Raw genomic sequence first — 26,174 nt, forward strand, 5'->3', positions numbered from 1 at the left:
TTACTTGCTGCTGCGTTGTGTGGCGAAGAACTACGAGAACTGTTTTCAAATGTTTGTCGTGATTATGGTTGAATAGTTGTGGATTGAGTATTTTGATGGCTGTATTCTGTAAATATTTTTGTTTTTACTTTGGGTCTTTCGAGAATACCCAATACTCTGATAATGTGAATAGATCATGAAAATTGAAATATTTTACGATCCGTTATTTTCAAAAATTCATCGCAGTCTGCATCTAGCACTTCATCCTTCTTTTGTATATTTCATGGTGATAGCAAGATCACACGATCGAACGTGCATTGTGGTCGTCAAAATGTTGCTATCTGTTGTGGTGGTCATATTGGGTACACTAAAAAGGTTTTATTGCTGTCATAAATGGGACCGAAGCATAAATGTGTAGAGAAGAAGAGAAAGACGTAACCGAGTGTACTAGACAGCGGAAATCACGTAGGCAAAGAATTTATAGCTTCGTGAGACTGACGTTAGTTTCACGGAATGTGAATCATACGCGAGTATGTAATTCAACTAGTTTCTTTAACATGTTAGTTGTATTAAATCTTACTGTAAATTGTATACTTATTCGCATACTTTAAGTATATATATGTATTAGTTTTATCAATTCTCACATTACCCAACTATATAAAAAAACTTTATATCAAATGCAAAGAGTAAACAGAGAAAAGACATCTTTTATTTAAAAGACAGAAGAAGTGTTATTTAATAAAATCGGTTAGAAGTTTCCCCGTGAGCGAGGAATCAGACGTCTCGTCAAAGTCAGTCTGTCCAGCCTGCTGGACGTATTCCCATTAAATCCTCTCGGAAAGCTATGAGAGGCAACGAAATTGTTTCTCCATAGATATACCGATGAAACTTTTCAATCGTTTGATCATGCATACGTAACCTTCGTTCTCTCTTCTGACAGCGTGATATCGCGTAACCTTGTCTCTTTACTCCATTATTACACCGATCCAAGCATACATGCGTCTCGACAATTTTACCATCGCCTACTTTCTCTTTCGTTTCGCACGCGAGCGATCCCGAGAAATCATAGAGCGAACTTGCCTCGTCGGTAGATCGATCCATCACGGTGAACGCGCATTTCTCATTAAGCCCCTCGACCGAGAAATTATGAAGCGAGTTTAATTGTTCCGCCACCGACACCGGTGGCGTTCCTCCAGCCCCATGGTTCTGGCTCTTTTCCACTTGTCATTACACCGGTCGATTCGAGGTAATGACTCGCCGCCGCGTGGGGATTTCGCGCGCAGAAACAGACGAAGGAGTTTGGGCAGGCTTGCGATTTATAAGCGCCACGAGGACGAGAACCACGAGATCGCTCTTTTAAATCGATTTGGAATGGCGCCAATCGCCCACCACCCCACATCGGCCCCGATTTTCTTCCGGCACGTTCGTCTCCCTTTGGTCTGGCCGTTTCTCTCGCGGCACGCCTAATTGGTTTTATTATGCTCAAGAGCCGGACTGATAGTACCGGTGACTGGCCCGTCGCGATAAGAAGCGTTCTAACGACCGAGCCCGCTTCTCCGCCACCTGGCCAACCCCCTCGATCGCAGGCCGGATAAAGAGGTGCGAGCCTTGAATAACTCTCGGAATTGATGGCAGAATTACGGCCCGGATGAATAGAGAGCTCTGCGAGTTATTTCACGGCAACAACGACTCGACGTTAATGCATGCAATCGCTCGCCCTGGAATATCTGGCGCGTGCGGACGCTTTAAAAATCATCCAGCCTGCCGGCCGAATCACCCAAATGTTGGTATCTTCCACGTTAATAAGCTTTGAATGCAAATGAATTCTTACGATTTGGTCGTTTTCTAATGGCCATTGCGCGTCAGTTCATCGAATAATAATCTCGATGTGACTCAAATCACTTCCATCTAATAAATGATTCATTGAAGCAATCGTTTCAGAGAATCCTTAAATTGGCCTATTCATCGAGATTCATACAACCCGACACACAGACAAACGTAAGCTAATTCATACGCAGCGATAAATCTTCATGACACTTAACAACAATCCAACGCATATCAGTTTAACATTGCCGTATTCACCATGCCAGCCAACGGAATCAAACCGAGCCGATCTGAAACACGCATCAAGCGCAACAAATGCGTCGATCCAGCTACAAACCATTACTAAGCATCTTTCAATACGTTCAACGTCTCAATTTCCCATCTTCTCGCTGCTGCATCAAATCCTACTGCGTGCTTGTCAATGCATCCACCGATCGACCATCATTATTACAATTCGCAGTTTCGTGATTATTAACGCGTCGACCGGCGGGTAAATAAATAAAAAACATTAAACTTCCAGTATGCTTTATGCTGCGTCCACACGAAAAGTTTGCGTGCAGTTCGTGAATAGATTACGAATTATGTTCATCAACAGAATGAATTAATTTGCAAGGACGCTATTCTGTTCTCCGATTTTTAGCGAGTTTCGGTGTAAATATGATAACACAAGCGAGGGATACTACTTTTGTTCAGGATTTGTATGCGAGCAGTTTGCGAAATATATCAAAATCGAAGCGTTCAAAGTCGACGAGTACAAAAGCGGAGTGCTGAAAATTAGAATATTCATAGTCGGAACCCTCAACATTGGAACATTTAGAGTTGGATCGCTTATAATTGAAACGTTGGAGAGTTAAAGTTAGTTAGGAGAGAGCCCAGAGTAGATGGAACGAAAATCAAGACGTTCAAAATTGATCCGTTAATTTACAATTTTTCTAATTTTCTATACGGCCTTCTTCCACGTAATTATAAAAATGTTTATTATTCGCCAAAAGTTTCACATTTACTGTGATCAACGAAACTAAATATCCACGATCCCATAACAACTTTGACCGATTATGAACGCGGCATTAAACCGCTAAATAGTTTACGACAACCGAGGTTGGATGCATCTCGTTGTAAAGGGCCGCAATTACGTATCATTCGCGGCTGCGGGCAATAAATTCCACAGATTCGTCCGCGAGATAACCGGACCTCCGGTACGGTAGGACAATAATTCACCGGGCAGCCAGCGGGAGTCGCATTGGCCATGGTTAAGAACACGGTCAACAAGTAGCCGCGGATACGCAGACACGCTCTGCCAAGCACAGTGGCTGTGAACGCAAAAACCATTACGTTAGCCAGATGCCTTGTTAAACCGTACGTCGCACCGAGACTCTCTCTTTGATCGCGCGCACTCGGAACACAGAGAATGTTTCGTCACAACGTTACGACGTGGAATCCTGGACGTGTTTTTCCGTGCTCATCACACTGATCGGCCTCGTCTGGATCATATCTCATTCCATGTAAACGACGAAACGCTCTCGGGGACTTCTCGTGACGTACTTGAAGAATGAACAGAGATGTTGGATCAACTTTGGTCAGGGCGTTACTTCAATTACATAGAGCTGCGAAATTAAGAAGAAAATGACGATGTAGAGGAATGTGCGGATATGACAAGTTACGTACTGTGTTTGGACAAATCGATCTGAACCTTAATAATTTATAAAAATAATAAAGATTTCTCCTTCATCTATAGTTTTAATCCGTTTGTAACTTGCATATATACTTTACACAATTGTTTATGCATTTTTGCATAATTGTTTTTCCTAATCAAAGTGTCCAAAATGATTTCTTTTATTGAGCAAGTTCCGCAAATCTTCAAAGTGCGCGAATTATATACCTGGCATACAATGACCAAAACCGTCTGTTTCCACTGTGTAATTGTTGGAAGGATGCCGGAATCATGGCACGGTGACGCAGCTTCCGGTGACGAACACATACTGAGCGGAGCCGGTTCTTTTCCGCGGTGAGCGCACGTGAAAAATCACATGTCGTTAAGCGTCCGCTGTACGGCTTTCCGAAGTCCATTCGGCCGGGAGCGAGGCGTGTACCGAGCAAATCCAGGATTAATTACGTCAAGCACGCGAGACACGTGGTATTTTAATGACGACGTCCAACACCCGGGATTTATGGAGATCCAAGACGCGCAACGGAGCACAGATTCTTTGCGCGCGAACTCACTTTAGTCCTGTTAAACGAATCGTTAAAATTCACCATGAACTCTGTATATTGTAAGGTCTGGCAATCTCTAATTACGTGGCCCGTCCCGAATCACACTTGGCTCATTACCCTCGAATTCTCGCTATCATCATTCTTAGTCTAGCGACTGGGACGAGCTTCTCTGCTTTTCTTCTGAACGTCGTGTCGTGTTGGATAGCTTTCATGATATATTCTGTAGTTGTGATTCTCGTCTTTGCCACAGAAACTTTCTTCGATCTATAAATACGGCAAGCTGTATAACATATCGCTATAATGTAAGACATGATAATTAGTTTAGGTTATCAGGGAAACCATTAATCGACGATGACTTTGCACTCGTGCAAGATAATGCAAAAAATTGTAAAATTTATCCATTAGAACGACAAGAAGACGCGATGTATTAAGAATCATACACATCGACGCCTACATTCATCTAATTTAAATCTTACAGAAAAATTTATATGAATTGATACTACTCTTGATACTATCCTCGCTTTTTAGAATAAGTTAAATGTCTCAATACGTGCGAGCAGAGGTGTCATTTGTTTTACACGCTGACTGGCTAGCTTCTCCACGGTCAATTCCACTCGAGCGAAATTAGGAGGATTGCTCAACTCTGTGCCTTTCTTTTTGCTGGCCAGAGAAAGAGACAAAAGTTGTGAATAACCTCTAGTTTCACGCCTTGTGTATTTATGGCTTGACTGCTGTTGTCAGCAGAAACAAGAGAGGCATGAGTGGAAAGTGTCACGCTTTAGCAGGTGAAAAATAAAGCACCGAGAGTACGACGACGGAAGACGAATTTGTCGATTCTCTATGGAGTCAGTTTTCACTCTTTGTCGGCTGTGCGAAGAGCATTACGAAGATTGTCTCTTGACAGTTGCATGCTTTATTGTCTATGAACGCATAGACAGAACGTTTCTGCTATGTGTTATGATATATTGTTCTTGAGAATTTGCCATTGTTCCACGAGTCAATGTAAAGTCAACTTAGCATCAACAAAATAAAAAATAACTTTTTTACTCAGGCAAAATGTTAAGACTCAAACGTTGGTAGTGCTAGAATAACTTATTTTAACTTTAAAAATTATTACGGGTTAGATCGCCTGAACGAATATTTTCGTTTATAAAATTTTGGAATTTATTACTTAACCCGATTCAGAAATATAACATTGTCATCTAATAATGGTCCTTGTTACAGAAGCGAACTCAAAAGAATAGCAAAACTCCCATTTACCGCGTTTCCCTCCTATTTGCTGCGCTCGTCGATTGTGCATTATCGTTACTACAAATCAATGCAAAGTGTCTCGTAAACGTGCCTACATCGAGTTTTACCAGATAAAACCGTGGTTATCTCGGGCAAGGGGGTTGGTCGATCGTCGTTGGATGACATCTACCCTTTGTACAGAATGGCATCGTTATAATCAATGATACCGAGATTGCATCAAAGAGCATTCATTTTGCGAACAGAGTCATTTTCCCTTCGTTCTACTTGCTTCTTCCTCTACTTTCTCTCTCTCTCTCTCTCTCCCTTTCTTGTCTCCGCGTCTCTCTCTGTCCTTTCCTTTCATCACATCGCGCCAAAATAGGAGGGAGAATTTAGCAGTCTCGCTGGGAAAAGGAAGGAAGGAAACGGATCTACGAGAAGGGTTCCGTCTGATGGCGGTAGATGAATGAAGTTAAGTAGATTGGGGAATTGAGGATCATTTTAATGCTTGGTTAAATTGCGTAATTGTGAGTGGTGGTCGCGAGCGCGACGAAGACAGAACTAGGAAGGGAGAAAATGGGAAACGATATTCGACGGTGATTCCTCTGGAGAAAAGACGCGAGAGAAGAAGTGGGGAAATACGAAGTTTGGGTAGGTTGAATCTTGGTGAGGTTCGTATTTACATGAGAAAGAGAGCCAGAGATTTATAACAGGTATTAAAGTTACTTCGGACAAGATGGGGAATGCAGTTTCAGAAATGGAACGAGATAGCGACCACGGCTTCCGATTTTCACGCGCGACCACTGGGTCATTCGGTCGATTCATTTGTTTATTCGATATAATTAGCTCATTCTTCGCTGGTCTGTATCGATCTATATGGATCTTAAACGGCGCGATTAATCGCTTTCATAGTATTTAATACGACGGAGGTTTGAAAATTTACGAAATTCGGTGCTTTCTTTTCGAATCAGCAAAGGAATTGTCATTGAGTAGAGGATGACTATCGTAGTTCTAACGACTTTTAAAAATACTGTTCCCAAAAATTCGTAACAAGAGCGGAGCGTAATCTCGACTTCCAGCGAAGCAAGACGAATCGAGGGACTGTCGCGCGATTACTTTGCCCCTCATTGTCCGGAACACTTATTCCGGCGTAATTACATTTCGCCGCGTGTTTACACGGAGCCTGAAGGAGGATCCAGCGAGCTGCGGAGTCTGGCGGACGTCCGAGAAAAAAAGAACTTACTAATTTACAGGCATACCCGAAGGAATGCAGTACGCTGTTTTTCACGGGGGACGTAAACGACCATCCCCCGGAGCCCGAAGAATCTTGCACGTGCAATAAACTCTCGTCGCTCTTCGTTGCGTGGCACGAACAGCGGCAACGTGGAGCACAAGGACGAAGGGGTTGGCGGAGAAAGCCTGAGAGCGCAACAAGAGAGATAGAGAGAAAGCGAAAGAGAAAGAGGCACGATGAATTCACGTCGCGTCTTATGAACCCTGTAAACCGACTGCGAGCGACGCTTTAGGGCCCCATCACCCTAAACCTCCTCCCCCGTTGGAAACAAAACACCGCCATAAAGTATCACACGAAGGCTGAGTTGCCTAGAGAGCACGTAGGCCTTTATAAATTTCTCTCGAACTCATCCTGCTCGGTGCTTGCGTCGCGCGGACCGAGGGATATCCAGTTTTTCAAGTATTCTCAGCACGTGCTGTGCGGCTGTTCCCTGTGTGCCGGCCTATGTACTCGCACGAAAAGAAAGAGTGCCTAGTTGCGGGTTGTTCCGGCTGGCAGCCCTCGGTATTTTAAGGGTCGCGCACAGACAATCGCCACTCGAAAGGAGCCTGGAGGTGAGACAGCTCGCTGGAGCATCCTATTCTGCCGAAGGACAGCTTTCTTCCTTCGAACAGAGGAGCCTCGATCCGGTTCGGCAAAAGATAGCCAGCCATATTTGGCTACCGCGTCGTCGAATATCTGCTCTCCTCTCCATTGTCCACGAATGACATTGTTATCGATGATATCGAGATTAGAGGTTGCTTGATGAATTCAGAGAGCCCTCCTGGGATGGTAGCCCCATTCTTTCATTTTCTTGCGGACTTGGGTTCGATAGAGGGTGTCGTCTGGTCCGTTCGAATCATCGAGAAGACCGACCCGACGGATTAGAGTCGTTACGCCGATACGTTAAATCGAAGAACGCGTCGTTAAGAACGGGACAAGAGGGATAGTAAACTAGCGCGGAGCCTGGGAAGCAATTGTTCCTAGGCAATCCGTCTTCCGGATCGTCCTTCGTTTCCTTTCATAGCTACAACCCGAGGACCGAGAATTTCCTTTTTTCGGAGAACTTACTCCGTTGATCCATTCGACGGATAAATGAGAACCGTACCGATTCGTAATCAACCGATGTAGATTAATCGATCAGAGTTGCGATGTGGGCGATGGATCTTGCTTTTTATTTGCGAGAAAAGAGGAGCGAATGAATTTAATGCGATTGATGTAATTGGAAAATTGAAATTAAAAATAGAAATATATCAACGTGATTACAGCATGATGAAAATACGGACAAATTATGAAGAACTTGTAAAAGTAGTTTCTTAAATACGAACCAGTTCACTTGGGTCACAAAGAACTAAACAGATTTAGTTGTCAAAATCTTATTCAGAATACCTGGAAGGGTCTAAAGATTTCAATTTTCCTCAAGTTTCTTGACCCGTATACATGTATTTTGGTCTATCTCATGGTACCGAAACAAATGTTACTCGTAGTTATATAACCGTAATTGTTTAATTTCCTTTGCAACACTTGCAGACTTATTATTATTCTTCTCTTCGTTTTTCTGTCTCTCCACTAACCACCATTCGCAGTTTTCACTGGTTGTATCGCGCATATCGTTAACGCTGTCCAACCGCTCTGCGTTTCTAAGCGCGATTTCTATCGATATCCGTGTTTTCCATCCCACCTAGACAATGCCAGCCAGTCGTATCGATACCGTCGACCGTAATTTCCACTTCGCGCGTCCACCCGTCTCGACGAGCTCGTAAATCATTCTCCCGGACAAATTGCCCATCTGGAATCATTTCTGCCCTTTCTACAGAACGAAGTCGCCGAGGAAACGTCGACCACCGCGCGTCGGTTCATCAAACTTTTCGTTCTTTTTTCTCGGAGAGCTGTAAATCAGTCGCCTCGAGATCATGATTATCGACGCGTCACGATAGTAAACACATGCTGTACGTGGGAGAAATGTGTAAGTAAAGGTTTGGTTAGATCACAATCTGTTGAAAGTTTACCAGTGCAATGTAACTGTGGCCGCGCTCGGTTGTTTCGCATTTACATGCGATTAGCCGATCCTCGTGATCGCCTGTTTTCATCGGAGTACGGAGAAATGAATCTTTCTCGCTTCAGACGGATAATGGTAATTTTGTTATTTATTCGATGGTTCCAGCAGCTTACTGCGAGAATTATTGGTTTCTAGAGATTGTATAGTTGGTCAAAGAGATATAGCGAGATCGGTAAAACCAGCGAGAGCTCAAGTTGATATTTTTCAAGAGATTGTGATAAATAATTCTAGTTGTTTTAGGGGATGTAGGGGCCTAGTTTAGAATTGAACAATGTCATTCTACATCTCTTTCAAACGAATGCGTCACTCTCAATCTTTAATCTCTAACAATACGGCAGTTATATAATAGTAAGGCAATTTAATTGACGCAATAAAGAGGTAACTTCACGTCTCACTAATTTGAAATTCACTTTTTGAAACGTGATATGAATTCATAGCCAGCTAACATTCGTAGCAATAAAGTTTTACGCTTTTGAATATGAAATCTATTTTTTCTAATCTAACTGTCCTTCTCTCTCTTTCAATAAATATATTTTAAATATCGGAAACTTATTACTGTAAACCTTTTAATCGTTAGAATAAAAACATGATAAAGATTTGATAGCACGGATTTAGTGAAACATTTTTACAATTTATTATACGATCGACCTGCAAACGGAACAATCTCGCGTTTTCATTTCACAGTCCTGTTTCATTCTGCATTCATATTACGACGCGTTAACCCGCGACACGACGCTCCTCTCAGGCCAGCTGAAATTTTAACGTGTTCCGTTTCATCGGAAACAGTTTCAAGCGGCACGTGGCGATTTCATCGCGCCATTCGAACGTCCCGTATATTCGTTCGCGCTTCCACTCGGAAGGTCCGATAAAAATCGAGCAGCGCTGGAAGGCCGAAGGGAATAATAGGAGTTACGTCCGTGGGAGTGGTCGCAACGTTTTAATTATCACGCTAGCAGATAGATGTAACCCGTTCTGTGTGCGCGCGAATTTATCAAACACCATTTAATCGGATCAAGCGTCGTGGTCGGACCACCCTCTCTTTTTTCCCATCCCCTTCTCTGTCGCTCTTCAACCTCGACCAAAGAACAAAAGTCGAATATTCGCGACAGCTAGGGTTTGCTTTGCATGCCGACGATCACAAACAACGTCACCCCTTTTACGCGTTTTCCCCTCTCGTTCTCTTCCTCGTTCATTCTATATTTTGTCTTCGTCTCTTTTCAACCCTTCGGCTTTCTACTCTCTGTCGAGTCTTTTTCAACCAGTAGCATTTTCGCTTCCGTTACACGCACCATCTCTATCTTTGCTCGCTATCTGGTTGCTCCACCACCCTCCACTTTTTTTTTTTCTTCCGTTTCCGTTGCCCTTGTTGCTCGCTCCAACTAGACTTTGGCTGTTGTTTGAACGTCACTTCGCGCTTCGCGTTCGAACATTGTTGCTCTTATTGTCGCGACGTCAAACACCGCCATGGTCGATGTGCACAATGTAAACTAAGGAAAAAAGGAAAAAAGATGGAAAAGAATAGTAGCAAAGTTTACGTATGGAAAAAGGGAAAACGGAGGCGCGGGACGTACGAATCCGGTAGAGTTTGCGGCCCCATGTCACGTCGAACGCTTTGCGAAGTTATTTCGGAGTACGAGAAGATTGTAAACAGTGGCACGAAGAGAAATTGTTCGAGGGAAACGGTTCCGCTGAGAAATACGGATTTACTCTGGCACGAAGCGGATGCGAATTAGTCTAATAAATGTCTCTGAAGCATGCGAAATACGATGTTATGCGATTTCACTGTGTTTCTTTATTGTTCTAGTTAACGGCAGCTTAACTGTTCACAATGAAAGCAGAGAAGTGAATTTCTATAGAAAAGTAAGAGCGAAGTGATGCGACTTTGAGCTAGGGTTCCTATCGAGTAATTTTTAACTCGATCTTATATTTACTGGGACAAAAATAAGCGTTAGGTACAATTTTAAATTTGAACGAAGAAGTTAAATTAGAATGTTTAACTCTGCGTAGGCATCCACATTTCCGTAGACAAACTGGCTCATTTCTGTACGAGTCTAATATTTTTTACCATTCGAGTTTTTTAAAAATCTGAAAGATCCCGAGATATGTTCTTATCTACGTCTCTACTATCATAATATATTCCTACACCTTCATTAATCTTTCTCATAACTAATTTGAAAAAAGTCTCTAACCGCGTTTACTTCATGATCTCGTATGCTTGCAGAGCATCGAAAACACGGTACATCTTTCGATATACTCATGATCTGTACTATGACGATACCATGCAAAACTTTCCACCGAACAACTTACAGGTGAAGAAGAAATAAAAGTGCAGTTAGGATGGGCTTGCGAAAATACATTTTTGTTGATTCGATAACCGCCACCGTATTCGGTGTCGTCGCTTGTCTAATGCTTCGAGAACTCGCAGACTGGCTCTCTGATGGTGTTTTTCCGTATTGCCGACGAGAGTATGCAGTGTGGACCGGTACAAAAGTTGCTGGTAAAACTTACCTACCGTGGACCAAATACGGTCTATCCGAAATCGCTGCCACTTCCACTGCACCTATACATGTATCTACATGCATTCTCTCTATATACATATATTTTCTGTATACATACATATGCATATAGAGAAACAAGAGTTTCAGGCAAGCAAGCAGCAGCGTTCTGAAAAGGGTGAGAGATGGCCGAAGAGCGTGTCCGTGGAATTGCGGCCCGCATAGCGGAGTCAAAGCCGTGCGCTGCGCTTTCGGATCCTGCTGGACTACCGCCTTTGTACGTTTGAGGTTTCGCGGCCAGTAAAAACTGTGGGCAAATCGAGGGGTTGGCCCGGTGTGCCGGATGACTGAAAGGGACTGAGGGGTTGCTAGTTCGAGGGTTGGCCAGGTCACGATGAAGCTTTTCGTGTATTTCGCGAACCAACAGAACACCGGTAGGGTCAAACATTGGCTTAGATCTACAAGCAACCGCCATTTCTCGTCAGAGTTGTGGAAATGGTTGTTTCAGAAAATCGATAAAAAACTTCTCTGCACGCTCGAATAATATTAAGTGGTACGCAATTTGTCTTTTTATAGGACATGATTTGAGTTTGTTAATTAATTCTTCAATATTACAGGAAGATTTGGAAAATATGTTCCCTAGCTAGGAAAGATTGTTTTTCAGAAAAATATCATGCAATGCTATTATGAGCGAAGAAAGAGTAAAATTGGACCGAAGCATTGAATTAATAATTTAGACGTTAATACGAATTCTTCTGGCAAAACTTGAACGATGAGAAAGATGCGAGAAAGACGTACAAGAAACTCAATTTCTTGAAAAACTTGAGAAACTTACAGCGAAATTTCTCCGCTGCTTGAAAATTCAAGAAGAGTTTGTTGTTACCAGAATTAGTCACGGAAAATTAAAAAATACTATCGAAGTTTTTGTTTCTGAATGGATGGAAGGTTGGGGCATTTGGCGGGGATAAGACCGCGGAAAGAAGCTATCGTTTCGGGTCCCGAGATAAATCTCATTTATCAGCGAGAAAGATTTCCAGAATTCCCGGGGCGTAGAAATCCCTCTCGCGGAAGAAATTTTTCTCCAAATGTTCCGCGTGGATATTGCACGCGAGGTCGTGGAGGAGACTCGGGGAAGTCGGCCCGATGAAAAACGAGGGAAAGAGAAGGAGTAAGAAGGAAAGAGACAGGTCGACTTTCTTTCGCTTGATGTGAAACAGCTGGCAGAATCTGACATGGAACGATCCAGTTCCACTAAGTTTCGAGGAAACGCTCGCCGACACATATAAAGACAGAGCGTGATCCTCAAGGATGAAATCGAAGCGTACGAGCTGCATCAAGTCCGTCCGCTTTGATTCACAGTGCCGCGAAATACAAATAAGAAACTACTGGGAAGAAAAATAACGTTGAATCGAGGGTCGTGAACGTACAAAACGGGCAAACACCGTGAAGAAACTGGCGCAGGGACGATATCAACTCGTGTTGAGCCAGCATCAGCGTGCAACTGCGGCTTAGAAACTGGAACGAAGAACACAAGCGACGTATAAGGATCCGCTGTCGTGTTACAGACAGCCGGATACGGAGAATTTCAGCCCGTTCAAAGCTACATCAAGTTGCACGCTGCTGACTGCATCCACGTGTTTCCACAATATCCATGGGATAGGGGGTGGAGGGCGGTGGTTAGGCTACCGACACGAGATTCAGGTCCCAGGAACACGATTGTTGCATTATTCGAGGGCCGCAGCTTTCGAACTTGCGGCGTGGAGCTTGCGACGGCCTCGTTCCACTACGAAACCGCGATGAAAGAATTAACCTCTTGAATACACGCTACCCAGGACTGGCTTTTAGTCGTTGCTCCTGTTCTGCTTTCGCAGTTTCTTGCTCTTTTTTTTTCCTCATTCTTCCCCTGCTTGCTCGTTTTCAGTAATGCTTCGAATCTTTTTTCCTTCGCTTTCTCGCAGGTTTTATTTCCTCCTTCTCATTTTTTTTCTCGGAGCTTTTTGCTCCTTCTCTTTGACCATTTTTCCTCTCGTGGCCAGGAAATCGCGAAACGAGCAGCCACGAATTCTATTCATCAAATTTTGTACCACAAGTGACGCATTTTGGTCTTAGAAACAAGTTAGCGATTCTCCGTGCCGCGCGGTTCTTCGCCGAGCTTTTCGGTATTCATCTTTCGCGCGCTGCTATTCTGCCGATCTGTGTTGGAATTTTAATTAATGATCGAATATCCGCGAATATAATATATTATCTTTCCTGGAAGTTCTTTTGCATTTATCTACGTAGACGAAGTGGTTGCTAGAAATACAACGATAAAGCATATTAATGCGATTAGAAAGTAATACGAAAAATAGCTCGTAATTACCTTTGATCTGAGAATATCGTCCATTTTCTATGAATTATCACATACTAACCATTTAGAATTCCGGTATGAACCTTTCAAAAATTTGAAAATTCCAATGTATATTTAAAAGTTAACTTGCCAAACAATAGAATTTTGACACACGTATCGATAGTTAAACAGAAGGAAGAAACATTCACTGATAACTGTTGAAGTAATTACTTCAAGAAAAACTCTACATCTTTTCTTTTGTATATCCGTGACCTGGACACCGCTGGTACGAAGAAAATAGAATTAATTAAGCAAAAAACAAGAAGAGGTCCATATTATTGTGCTCTTGAATATAAATGTTGTTTTGGGTTACAAGGTCTAGAAACAAAAGAACTATAAGTAGATTGTTATAGCTGTTTCTTGTAGTCTTCAGCTAGAGTTACACATTAAGGTTAACTTTTTCTGGTAATGTTCTTTGCTATAAACGTATTTTTTGCTATAAACCCTTTCATATTCTATTATATTGTAACACTGAAAGAGGATCTGGATCAACGTACACTATACCTGTACTTATACTTATACCTATACTTATTTCAATATATTTTTCTATTAGAAATTCATCCACTCGCTCCATTATCAGTGAACCTCGACAATAATCCACATGAATATCTCTGCATAGAAACATCGGCTACCACGACTATCGTTTCAATGATGCGATGTTCGAGCTATATTCGAAACATCCTCGAGCGAACGATAATATACATCAGCGCAATTTATTCGACGTGTTCTTCGTTCGTCTGCTTTAATAGACTGCGAGAGGGACGTCGTTGCCTGGTCTAGAGTAGAATCGCGACGCGGGGCGTAGCAGGGCGAGGGTTGGCGTTTCGGTGAACAATCAGAATTCCAGCAGGAAGAAGAGAACAGTGGCGTTTACGCCGGGAGAGGTTGCCGAGCCTCGACGTTTCATTTCCGCCGACAGGACGGAAGTTTCCTTTTCCGTATGGAAGAGTTTGTCTCTCGCTTGCCGCGGGCCAAAGTGGGCAAACACGAGCAAAAGAGGAGAAAAAGGAAAATGGCCGTGAGAGGTTACGGGCGTACCGGAGAAGATTCACGGAGCAAAAACAACCGACTTAAGGAGTTTAAATATACGTTGGAAATTAAGGCTACTTGTACGCAAACGCGCGAGCCCGAGTCGTTTCCTCTTCCTCGTTCTCTTGCTGATTTCTTCCTAATGGCGTGCGATTAAAATGTAAAGAAAAGGGGTGAATGTGAGACTATACGTTCGTCGCGATTAATCACTTCTCGTCGGTGATTCAATGCCAGAGAGCTTGCTTCGTAGAAATTCTAAAATATTAAAGGTATAGAGGTTTTTCATTTTCTTTTTAGCATATATCTCATTTGTCGGGGAACTGGTTGAAATATTTCTACTGATGTTGGAAGGGAAGTTTAACGATGGCTTTTTAAGCCAAAGTTTAGGAGTATTATTTTTCTAGCAACAGAGTTGAATTTGTAATACGATAATGGCTACAAAAAATATTTTTACACTATTGTAATTTTACGTATTAATTAATTAAATTCAAGTATATAGCGGTACTTTCATGCGATTATATAAATTCGATATTAAGAAAATAAAATGTAGAATCTAGTAAAAACATCTATCATTGCAAAATGAGAGTGTATGGAAATGCTTTTTTCTAGCTTAGTGCTAGAATTACGTTCTGAAAATATATTTTCCTTTAGTAGATGTGAGATGCGTATAATGTAAATATTATATATATGTTGAAGTGGTCACTACTTCTAAGAAAACTCTACATCTGGTCTTTAGTTTTCTCAAGCACTGAAGCCATCGACAGTGCATAGACAAAAGACTGCGTCGAAGGTAAACCATAAACGGTACACATGCAACGTTGGCTTCAGAGTTTTTTCAGTCACAGGGTATCACTGCTAGTGTGCGGATCTGGATCAGCTCAATTATATTCCGAACTTCGTATTTACACTTTAGTATTCAAAATATATATTTTTTACCTTACAATTTATCCACGCGTTCCTTTGTATTCACATACATCTAATAACCTCAAGAATATAAATAGTAACAAATGAAATACGAATGAAAGTATTTCTTTAATATTGTAGTTAAATATTTAAGTACCCATGCTTCAGAAGTTAAAATTGATGTATGAAAATATCGTAGTTCCACTAATAGAGTTGGATTTTGGGGATAATTTCGTACTAGCGTTAGAATTTAGATTTCGAGAGTGGTTTCTTTCTGAATAATGACGAATGACGTTCTGACACGTGGCTAGCGTGTAGTTTCGAACTCGGAGCAACGGCTCAAAATAGGCACACTATGAGAATATCCTCGTTTGTGTTGGTAGCCGCACATATATCTTTATGCCACGCCCAGTACGACCTGGAAGTGGCTATTGAGACGCACTTAGTGATTCATCTTTTCTTTCTTCGTTTTTTATTCTTCTTGGGGGCAGAAATACAACGACAGCCGATTAATCTAAATGAACCAGGCAAGACGAATGGCCGAACAATCGGAGAAAAATTACGTGAGAAATTAACAAATTTTGCTTTGTGTGTTTCGTATTTCTACCGTGTTGTTTCTTATTAGTGAATATTTATTGTCTTTAAACAAAATAGTTAAGAAAGCATTTTTTTAAAAGAAATATTCATAACTTCTAGTTTTGACATCTATATAATTTAATATGAATAGAAAGTTTGTTAGATAAATTACTTTATATGAAAAAAAAAAGAAAATAATTTATAGAAGGTGGAGAGTTGTCACTCGAATATTGATATCAATATCATCATTTCATTTCTAAAATACTAATATACTTTAGATTTTAAAGCCAAATAAAAATCTTGCTTTCTACTTCAAGTTTCACAACCTTAACGATATTTGAGCAATGCACTTGTTGGTCCAAAATACACACCACTGCCTAGTGACGAATAATGGCAATTTGTTCGTATCACACGGTTAAAACCCACCGATTGCATCTCATTTCGCAGTAAGTGGTTCTGAATTGAGGCAAACGGGTCGAAACGAAGGTGAGAACATATTGCCTCGTGAAAAAGTGTCGCAATGTCCAATGGATTGACCTTTGGCTCGCCTCCTCGTTCATAGCTCGACCGAGCCATAGCAAATGTAATCATTGTAAATCTAACGTTCGATCATCTTGAGCTTAAAACTTCAAGAATAAATTTATATCGCCACACGTTTAAGCGTCTAGATTTTTATCGTCTTTGTTATCGAATTGAATTGCTTTTTAAGTCACAAGGATATTTTAACTTCTGTCATGGATAAGATATTATTACAATTTATGCTGTTTTATTTGCCATTTCATACATATCAAGATAAAGTATTTGCAGCAATTAATACACTTACATACGTACTGCATGTCCTCGAGAAATTGAAGTAACCTGTATTCTTTTAACCCTTACTCAAGTGATATCACCTGTTTATTTTTGTAAATGCACACGTAATCTTTTGCTAATTTTTTATTTATTTTTAATCTATTTCTGTTTCAATTCCTTATTCATTGTATAATCAATCTTTTTATTTATTTTCTTTCTTTACTTTTTATTCGTGCTTCATTCGAGCGTTTTTGTTCTTTTATTTTCAATTCACATTTTCATTTCCTTTATCCTTGATTTAAGTGCACTTAAGGAGATCAATTCCTTTGTTCGATTACACATCGGCAAGTACACAGGTTTGTAAATCATAGATGAGAAAGTGAACGGATCAGTGAACGTGATACGTTAATTGAAAGCCAGCATTTTGTTTGCCATAACAACTGCTCAATGAATTGGGAATTTATGATCTGAAACAGTTTGTTCCAATGTTCTGTTGTAATACACGTTGTTTCTCGATCATTCTTTCTTGTTCGCCTATTCCGAGCAGTTACGCTTTTCGATAGGTCATCGCTAATAGTTTATTATCGACAGATAATTTTTCTCTTAACCTTTTATCGTGTCTCTTCATATTTTACTCGTGCTAATCTCCCTTTACTTGTCACAATTAATCGCGCAATTAGAGATAAATATCCAGTTCATTTATTTATTTGTTATAATCCTTGCCTTTCGACTTAGGATGGCTCATAATTATATTTACATTATAAACTGAATATCCTGCTTATTAGTGCAGAATTTATCGTGAAAATATTTGCTAAATATATTCTGTTTTTAGATTATATTTTATTAGATATTATTAGATATTATTTGTAGATTGTAGATTATTCTTTTCAGTGTATACTTAGACCATTTTAATTTAAGTGGGAAGTTATTATAATAATTTAGTAGAATTAGAAACGATAAAATAGATTATGAAAAGTACAATTTGATTGCCGTAACATTGATTGGACGATAAGTAGATGAGGTAATTTTTAGACAGACTTCTCAGATATTATAATACTTTTGTTACTACTGAAGTGTAATTAGGACATATGATCTTACTATAAATTACCTTTAATATATTCTTTTCCCAAATTTCAATGTAACATAATTTATACTATTATATTATCTCGTTCATTATAAAAAAATTCTACCCTTTTCGCATTCGACATTCTGTTCATAGTTGTTTCTACGTTGCACATAAAGCTAGGTTATATCTGTTAATTTTCCAAAAACGAAAGCTTCGTCACAACTTTTTACCATGTAGTATATAACTATCAAGAAACTGTTACTTAAACCAAAATAATTTCTTTAATACTACACAGGTCTACATTGCACGTTCCAAAAGTATACTGTTTTGGAATCCATTTGGCGCGGAAAGTCGAACGATAGAACGAACCGTTATGCCTTTGATCCTCGAAATTGGCCACAGTCCGGTGATCCACGACCCAACTTCAAATTCGAATAATGCCTAGAACCTTTTGCTATCACTCCGTACAAGGGTCATCGGGGCTAATAGAGTAGGTTGCAGCGGACGACCAAGTCACGCCAAGTTTAGCAGCGTGGAATCCAGCCCAAACACGACCGAAATAAATACTAATCGCGATTCTTAATCAACGGATCCCGGTCTCTATATATAAAGACCGTAATTCTGCTGCTGCCAAATCGCTTCGAGCCTCGTGGATTATTTAAAGTAAAACTTGTCACCCCACTGGATTTACGAGCTGTTCCTATACCAAACCTCTCTATAATTTTCATATTGGATAATCAGAAACGGTAATCGTCGCTCTATAACACTTTATGAACTGATGATTACTCAACGATGCTTTAAATACTCCTTTACTGTTTCATTATTTAAAGACAACGTCACTATGCGCGTATATCTTATTATTTCTAGCCATATATTTGTTTTTCAATAAATAAGATCGAATTAAAGTACCAATTATACACACAGTTCTTTAGAAACTTCATAATTCTTTAGAATCTTCCAATGATGAAACTACTTCTAAGCTTATCTGTAATAATCATTGGAATTAATCATCGAGATTAAACTTACCATTTCAGGGAATAAATCAAAGAACTAGCGTATGTATACATTTACGATAAAGAGGAACATTCTACGTTTTAATATGTTGTAACTGTTCTTCTTTATTGATAATAACGGATAGCGCAACTTTGTCGCATAAGTGTGATTCGAATGGTTTCGGCCGCTCGCTGATCAAGCGTGTAAGTGCTCGACGTGCGTTTCCCGTGCTTGTGACGTGGCGAGTTGAGGCCTCCCCTTTGCTTCTAATTATACGTGACCTATGTTTGGACACCGGACCGATACTTTCTGGCATTGACAGTACCGTTTCCTTTCCTCTCTCTCTCTCTCTCTCTCTCTCTCTCTCTCTCTTTTCCTCTCTCTCTCTCTGTCCTTCTCCATAGTGGAACGTACACGTGATGCGACCAAGCTCGTTTCACGATATCGTTTCGCAACGAATTCATTGAATCCGCAGCTTCGTGTTCGACGGATATTCCGTGAATGGAAATTTATATTGGATACCGGTGGGATGACGGTCGACGATTGTTCCACCCTGCGAACCAACGCGATCGCGCGAGGGGAGACAGACTTCGGGCGATTACCGTGATAAATTTGACTTGAAAATTTCATACCGCCGGATGGAAATGGGGGAGATATCCAAGCTTCTATCGGTCGCTCGTTCGTACTTTGAATTTGGCCCTGCGATCGCATCCCAAGCGGTTCCTTTTTCGGTTATAGCGAATGGAATCGAATTTTATAGGCCGCTTAAGTTAATTGAAGAATTATTTGTTCGAAAAGTTCTACCTTATCATGGAAGGTTGTTCGGGTTATACGAATCGCGATATTCGATATCCCGGATCATAATCGGCTCGATTTTAGGTGCCTTTTGTATTCACCACTGAGTTATTTTGCGATAAAATTTCATTCGCGCGAAACTGTGAACGAAATATCTCATATATATTTATTTTCAAATAATTACGATTTTTCGTTTGAAAAAATGAAGTAAACGATTTATTAGCATTTGTTAAATTCTTAGCATTATTTTTGTCTGGATCAAAGATTATTAATTGATGATTAAAGGCAATCGAAGGTGCGTCGCACGCGTAATCTAAGCTCCGACATTTTTTCTTAAACATAACGATAATCCCGTCGAAATTGCCATAGTATTAGAACGAAGTATTTGTCTGTAGATCTACGTCTCTGGAGCGCGATGAAGGTAACTCGAATACATGATGGAACAGATCCTGATTCTATATCCAGGGTCCCTTAAGTACGCGATCCAGATATCGATGTTAAGGATGAACAGCGATGTAGAGGGAAGCGGAGGGAAACACGGGAAAAGATTACTCAGCAGAGCCTGTGCGTAGATGCTCGAGTTAACCTCCGTTAACCCCGACCGTCCGGTCTCGTTGAATTCAATGTATCGGTGACGTCAAAACGTCGGTTTAATTCGACCGTATCGATACGAATGTCTGCACGACCCATTAATGCTAGTGAAACCAGCCCGTGTTTCGAGAAATATCGCACAATGAAGATGTATACCCGTGGAAACGTGTATCTGCTCGTTGAAACGTTGACGAGTATCCCATGTGACATGTATCGCGTTGTAACGATAAATTGAATTTTGTAACGATACCATGATATAGTAGTTGGTGATATCGTATACTAATCGAAATAGCCGGTTTTGTGTTTGTGGATATACCAAGTTGGAACGAATAGTAGAATTGGCGAATTTACAATAATAGTCCATCGCCGTGTTTGTTAATAGCACGTGATAAAAGTTTTAATATGCAGATTGATATATCTTCTATTGAACTTTGATCGCGTGGAATTGGTATGATTTCAATTGTGGGTACTATGAATTAAAAGGTCGAAATTATAATTCAAGGCTCGATATCATAAAAACGAAGCAATCGCAAATTATTTATATTTTTAATTATTACACTATCTCTGTTTATTTCGTTAAAACGAAAAAGCCCTGACTCAATTCGTAGCTTTCATTTGGCTAGAACAGATCACCAATTAGCAGTTGTTGTAATCCCCCCAAAAAAATCCAAAATCGAATTGCAGTTGGCAGAACAATTTTAACCAAACTAACCAGCTTGATACACCGAATTGTTGAATTACAACCGCGTGGTCGTTACGAATTCGACTATTCGACGGATGAACAGTAACACACGCAGAATGAACGACCGGAAGAGGGTGAGTGAGAACGGGTGGCGCGGAAAACGCGAATAAAAACGAAGCGTGCGCCCGGTTAAATCGGATTAAGAAATCGAGCCTGGATATTGCATTTTTGATCGGGTTCTGTCGGTCGAGTGGTCTCCGCGGCTCGTAACAGTTCGGGCTTTCCTATTGGATTGAATTATTAAATTCAATTTTTCGAGTACTGAGAGATTTGAATTATTAAACCCAGCCTTGAGTGCGGCGACTTTCTTTGCAATCGCGGCTGCCATATGCGCCCTTTTCTACTTTTCGCCTCTTTTCCCTTTCCCTTTCGCCCTTCGATGTCGCTAACCAATCCTCTGTTCCCTCGGTTTCGAAGCCGGTTACGCGGCTAATATCGTATCGCGCTATTGAAAATGAAACCGCGGTCGCTACGAGGAAATAAGAGGGGAAGAGGAACGGAATCCGCACGATCGTACGAAACATCGTCGATTCCCGGAGAATTTAAGCGAGACACACTCCGACTATCGAAACGATCACGTCGGATCTCTCTTCCCCTCGGCTTCTCGAGGGATCGTCGGGTTAGGGGTCTCTCCATCGGGGTTCATTCACGGTGTTGGAAATCGAAAAACGCTCGACGCTAGAAACTCGGATATTTCCACGGCCGGGACGGCCATAATATCGCTGCCGCGGAGATATCCTGCGGAAGTCCTCCGTTCCTATTTCGCTCGTTCACATTCACGGCCATCGAATCCGGTGTATCGGCAGAAATCGCTTATTCCCCCGGTTATACGTCGTTCGCTTATCTTACTTCAATCGTGAATCGTTGCCGATCTTCTTCACGATTTTCTGCCATTATTATTACCGCTATTCTATTTCTATCGCATAAAGAAGGAAATATAAAGAACGAGCGTGTGAATCGTAAAACGACGAATTTTAATCGGTACGCTTCCGATCGCCGAATTAAACGTTCCATGTTTCACTAGGCTTTAGTCACACGTCATTCGCTTTGTTCTCTAGCAGCGATGTAGTGTTTTGAAGTGAATTGGGCGAAACAAGATTTGTCGACAATGAACCAGTCAGTGTCTGTTACGATGTATGTCGTGGTTTTTTTGTTACATCGGTCATTGTGCGGTTCCGCGTGTACAAGTTTCGAAGTCAAATGATTCACTGGCATGCACAAACATTGCATTGTTTTGTAATAATTCGTTTATTCTTTCGTGAACAGGAATACGCGAACGGAGCGAGATTGTTGGCCGGTCAAATAAATTGGGAAATATTGCCGAGCCGGAGTTCAGGTAGGATCGTTCTTTTGTCGTGCTTTTATCGGTAGACGGATCCGATCAACGAACGTTCTCGTTGTTTCGATTTTAATCTGTAATCGACCACGCGAAAGAGTTAAATTGCTCGGCTCTATAAAAATCTCCGGATCGAAACAAGGGGTGAAACTCTTTTGTCTACGGTGAACCGTGATATGATTCGATAATAAAAACCGTATACACGATGATGAGGAATGATATAATAATTTTATGAATATTGAATACGGTTCGCGTATTTTTTCATGAATTGATGAAACGAATGGCTGCGATGGGTGAAGGACGATTTCTAGATGATGGAAAATATTTTGTTTGCAATGTATACAACATAATTTCATCCCCAATAGAAATTGTGATCGATAGATATTGGATATTTATGCAGATTTATATTTTTACGTTTATCAACGATGAAGTAGAGCTCAAATAAAAATATGCATATTGACGTTCGCAATTTCATGAGTAATTTTGTGAATTACAAATCCGTTAAGATCGTCCCTAGTTTAAAATTACAACACGATTGTATGAACTCGATTTTTGATATAATAACAAACGGTATAAACTACGGAACATCGCTTCGGCCCAAATTCAGCGTCAGACATTAAACCTGCCACTCCTATCTATTTCTCCTATCTATTTCTGTCTCATTAATTATTCATTGTTGACCGACTCTTGCTTTTCCAGTTATACCGCAATAATACTTATTATTATCACACTGTTTCATACAAAATGTCCTCCTGCAAGCTAAAGATAACCAAAACCACGTCACACAAAAATACCCATCTTACAAAGAAAAGAGGACTCAAGTCACAGAAGATCTTCGTCCTGTAGATAATTGCGCATTTACGAACGGTTTCAAGTTCCATACAATATCGATGATTTCCCAAGGATTTCAATCCTCCGTCGTCTATCTTGAACGATTCTAGAAAGTACTATTATTCAGCAGAATATAACGTGACGGAGTTTCCATCGGAAGGTAGGACGACGTGGCCCCTTAATAGTGTCCGGCTACATAAAATAGACAAGACGAACAGAAAGAGAAAGAAAAGAAGAGAGACGTATCCCGATGGAAACGTGCACCAGAGGATCTTTACTGGCTAGTTTTCCGCGCGATTTCCCGCGAGAAAACGAGGAAGGATTGAGGGTCCGAGATTGGAGCGAGACGTCCGCGTTCGGCTGGAAAGCGAGCATTCCTCGAGTCGAATCGAGGATAGGGGATCGTGGAAGAAGTCGAGAAAACTCGGTCGGGAGCTTCTTAACTCGAAGCCGACGCGCTGAAGGTGCCAGATCACCGGGAAAAAGAGAAGACAGAGGGAGAAGAAAGGCTGGCGAGGACCGTATAAGTGAGACGTGGAACAGTGGCTTAGCGTCGAGTATTATCGTATGAGAATCTCTCATCGGATCCAATAGTTCGAGCGCGCGGATGTGGAATAAAGCTCATCAAGGATTCAGCCCGCAATCCGCATTCGATGAATTAAAGATGTCGCCGCGAGTAACAAGAATGAAATCTTCGTACCGTTTCTCTTCCGTTCGTCCGCGTTTCCCTTTTCTATTCTCCCGCTTCCGTTTCCTTTGACTTCTTTTTTTTTCTTCCCCATTCTTCTTTTTTCGACAGACTCCTTTCCTAAAGTCCACGGAGTCGATAGGATGAAGTTCGCCCCGGCGCGCTTCCATCGAAGACAAAACTCCGCGATTAGAGAAATTTAATTCAGATTTATCAGCTGGCAGGTGCATCCTCTTGATTGGCTACGTGAAAGATTTAGCTGGTCGCTTGTCTTCTTTAATTTCGTGTGCCGTTTGTTAATTTTATGCTACGTCGAAAAATTTGCGCCGATCGTACTGTTTTCTCTGTTACATGAATGAATTTGTACAAGGGGAAAGAGATGGAAGATATGAAATCGTAAGAATGTTAAAGAAATTGAGATTGGATATTCCATCGATGAAAAGAAATAGAATATCTTATTTCACCAATGGTAAGTACATCGAACCATTTAATATATATCTGATCAATGCGCGACCGCTATTCATTGGCTTAGTTTAAGAGCGCAATTGTGAAATCGTCGATGCCAGGTCTATTCGATCATAGGTATTCATCAACGTTTTGCACCGCGGGAGGAGCAAAATGCATCGGAAAGTGGGTTAACCGCGAAACAGACGCGAATAGCGGTGGCGAATGGACAAATATATATAAATGTACAGGTGGCGAACGTTCGTAAAAGGGGAACGATGCTATATGAAGGCTGTGAACGAACCGAAAAAGCGCACTAGATAGGGTGAACGATGATGGAAAGGTAGTGGAAGTGCAGGAGGGGCTCGATCAACGAAAACGGAAGTGTCGTGGTGCAAAAGAACGGTATCAGGGCAAAGTGTCAGCAGAAAATCGCGCGACTAACGGCACGGCGTGAGTAAGATAGAGATAGAAATACTCGTTAGAGGAACGGTAGAACAGAGAGATAGAACGAGCGAACGCCTAAAGGGGTGGGTAGATTTGTACCTGCGTGGTTGCCATCATTAGGATGGTGGGCCATAGCTGCAATGCGGGCACCCATGCGACTGAGTGGTGGGGCAGAGACCGGGTACCCACTATGTACCGACTATGCACTCTCACTATGCACCGACTATGCACTCTCACTATGCACCGACTATGCACTCTCACGAGTTCTAGGAGTGGGGTTGGCTCGCGGCCAGGTAAGCTCCAGGTTCTGTCATCCCTCCTACGTTACTACGTTCCAGCCTATATGCGCCTACGAAATCAAGCAACCCCCTTCGTCGCTGTTCCCCTCTCTGCCATCTTCCCTTTAACCACTCTCTCCCCCCTCGTATCGCCGCTATGCAGATCGGCCCTCGAGGAAAACGACTAACTAATACGTCTTCCTCGGTGGTACACCAAAAGCCCGCGGAGCATAAAGCACACGCGAATGCTTTTATCTTCTTGCGGTGTCTGGTTGCTCGCAATTTTCTACCATTACCAATATTAGCGAGGAACCTCCAGTTCTTTTTATTTTAAATTCCATTGATCCAACCTCAACGGTGCCCTCGCTTTGAACGACCCCAAACCGAGTTCGCCTGGGTTTTTCCTTCTCCGTGAATTTTAGAGATGGTGATTGATGCACATTTGATCCGGCGGGGACCTGCTCGTCAAGGATTTGCCTCCGTCATGTATCTTTGATGTAACATGAATATCGTTTCTTTCATCGACTCGCCTTTAACGTGGTAATATTCAAAAATAATACTTTCTGTTTAATCGACCATTTGCAGAGAGACGCGATCGCGAGAAAGCACGTCAACGGGAGTCGTAAATTCCCGTTACGATTAGATAATCGACGCCACGAACTGATCGATCCCCTTATTTCTATTAGTATAATGAGGGTGATTCAATTGAGTTTACACTGAATTAACACGTATGAAATAATGTTTATTCTAATAACTTTGTAAAAGAGGATAAAAGAGGAGCGTGCAAGTTAAGTAAGTGATTGAATTAAGGGTAGAGACCCGTTATAGATATGTGTTGACTATTCTAACGGTGAAGAATAAGCGAAGTTTAGTGACGATGCTGCGTCGGAGGAAAGCTAGTGATGGGTGTGTCTGGCGCACAGGGCCATCGGATTTTTTGATGACATTTTTGGTTAGGAAAGTGAGGGCAGTGAACATTGTTTCTGATTGGATAATAAGAAGGTTGGTGGATTAGGAAGGGTCTTAGCCACCCTCGATAGAAAGTTGATAGTGGGAAGCATCGTGCGTGAGAAAAACTAACTTTCCCGTGTCTTCTTGTAGTAAACAATAAACCTTAGAAAACGCTGAAGGGGTTTAGCTAGAAAATTCCTGAGATTTATGGTCGGTCTTTAAGACTATTGAGAGTACGCAATAAGGATGTGTGGA

General features: G+C 41.4%; 1 protein-coding gene across 7 annotated transcripts in view; it reads left to right on the forward strand.

Annotated features, from left to right (window-relative positions):
* Positions 1-26,174, forward strand: part of Rbp6 (RNA-binding protein 6) — a 765,794-nt gene that overhangs the window by 291,351 nt on the left and 448,269 nt on the right. The window lies entirely within an intron of this gene.

The sequence above is a fragment of the Bombus fervidus genome, chromosome 7 (assembly GCF_041682495.2).
Source record: "Bombus fervidus isolate BK054 chromosome 7, iyBomFerv1, whole genome shotgun sequence".
Lineage (NCBI taxonomy): Eukaryota > Metazoa > Arthropoda > Insecta > Hymenoptera > Apidae > Bombus > Bombus fervidus.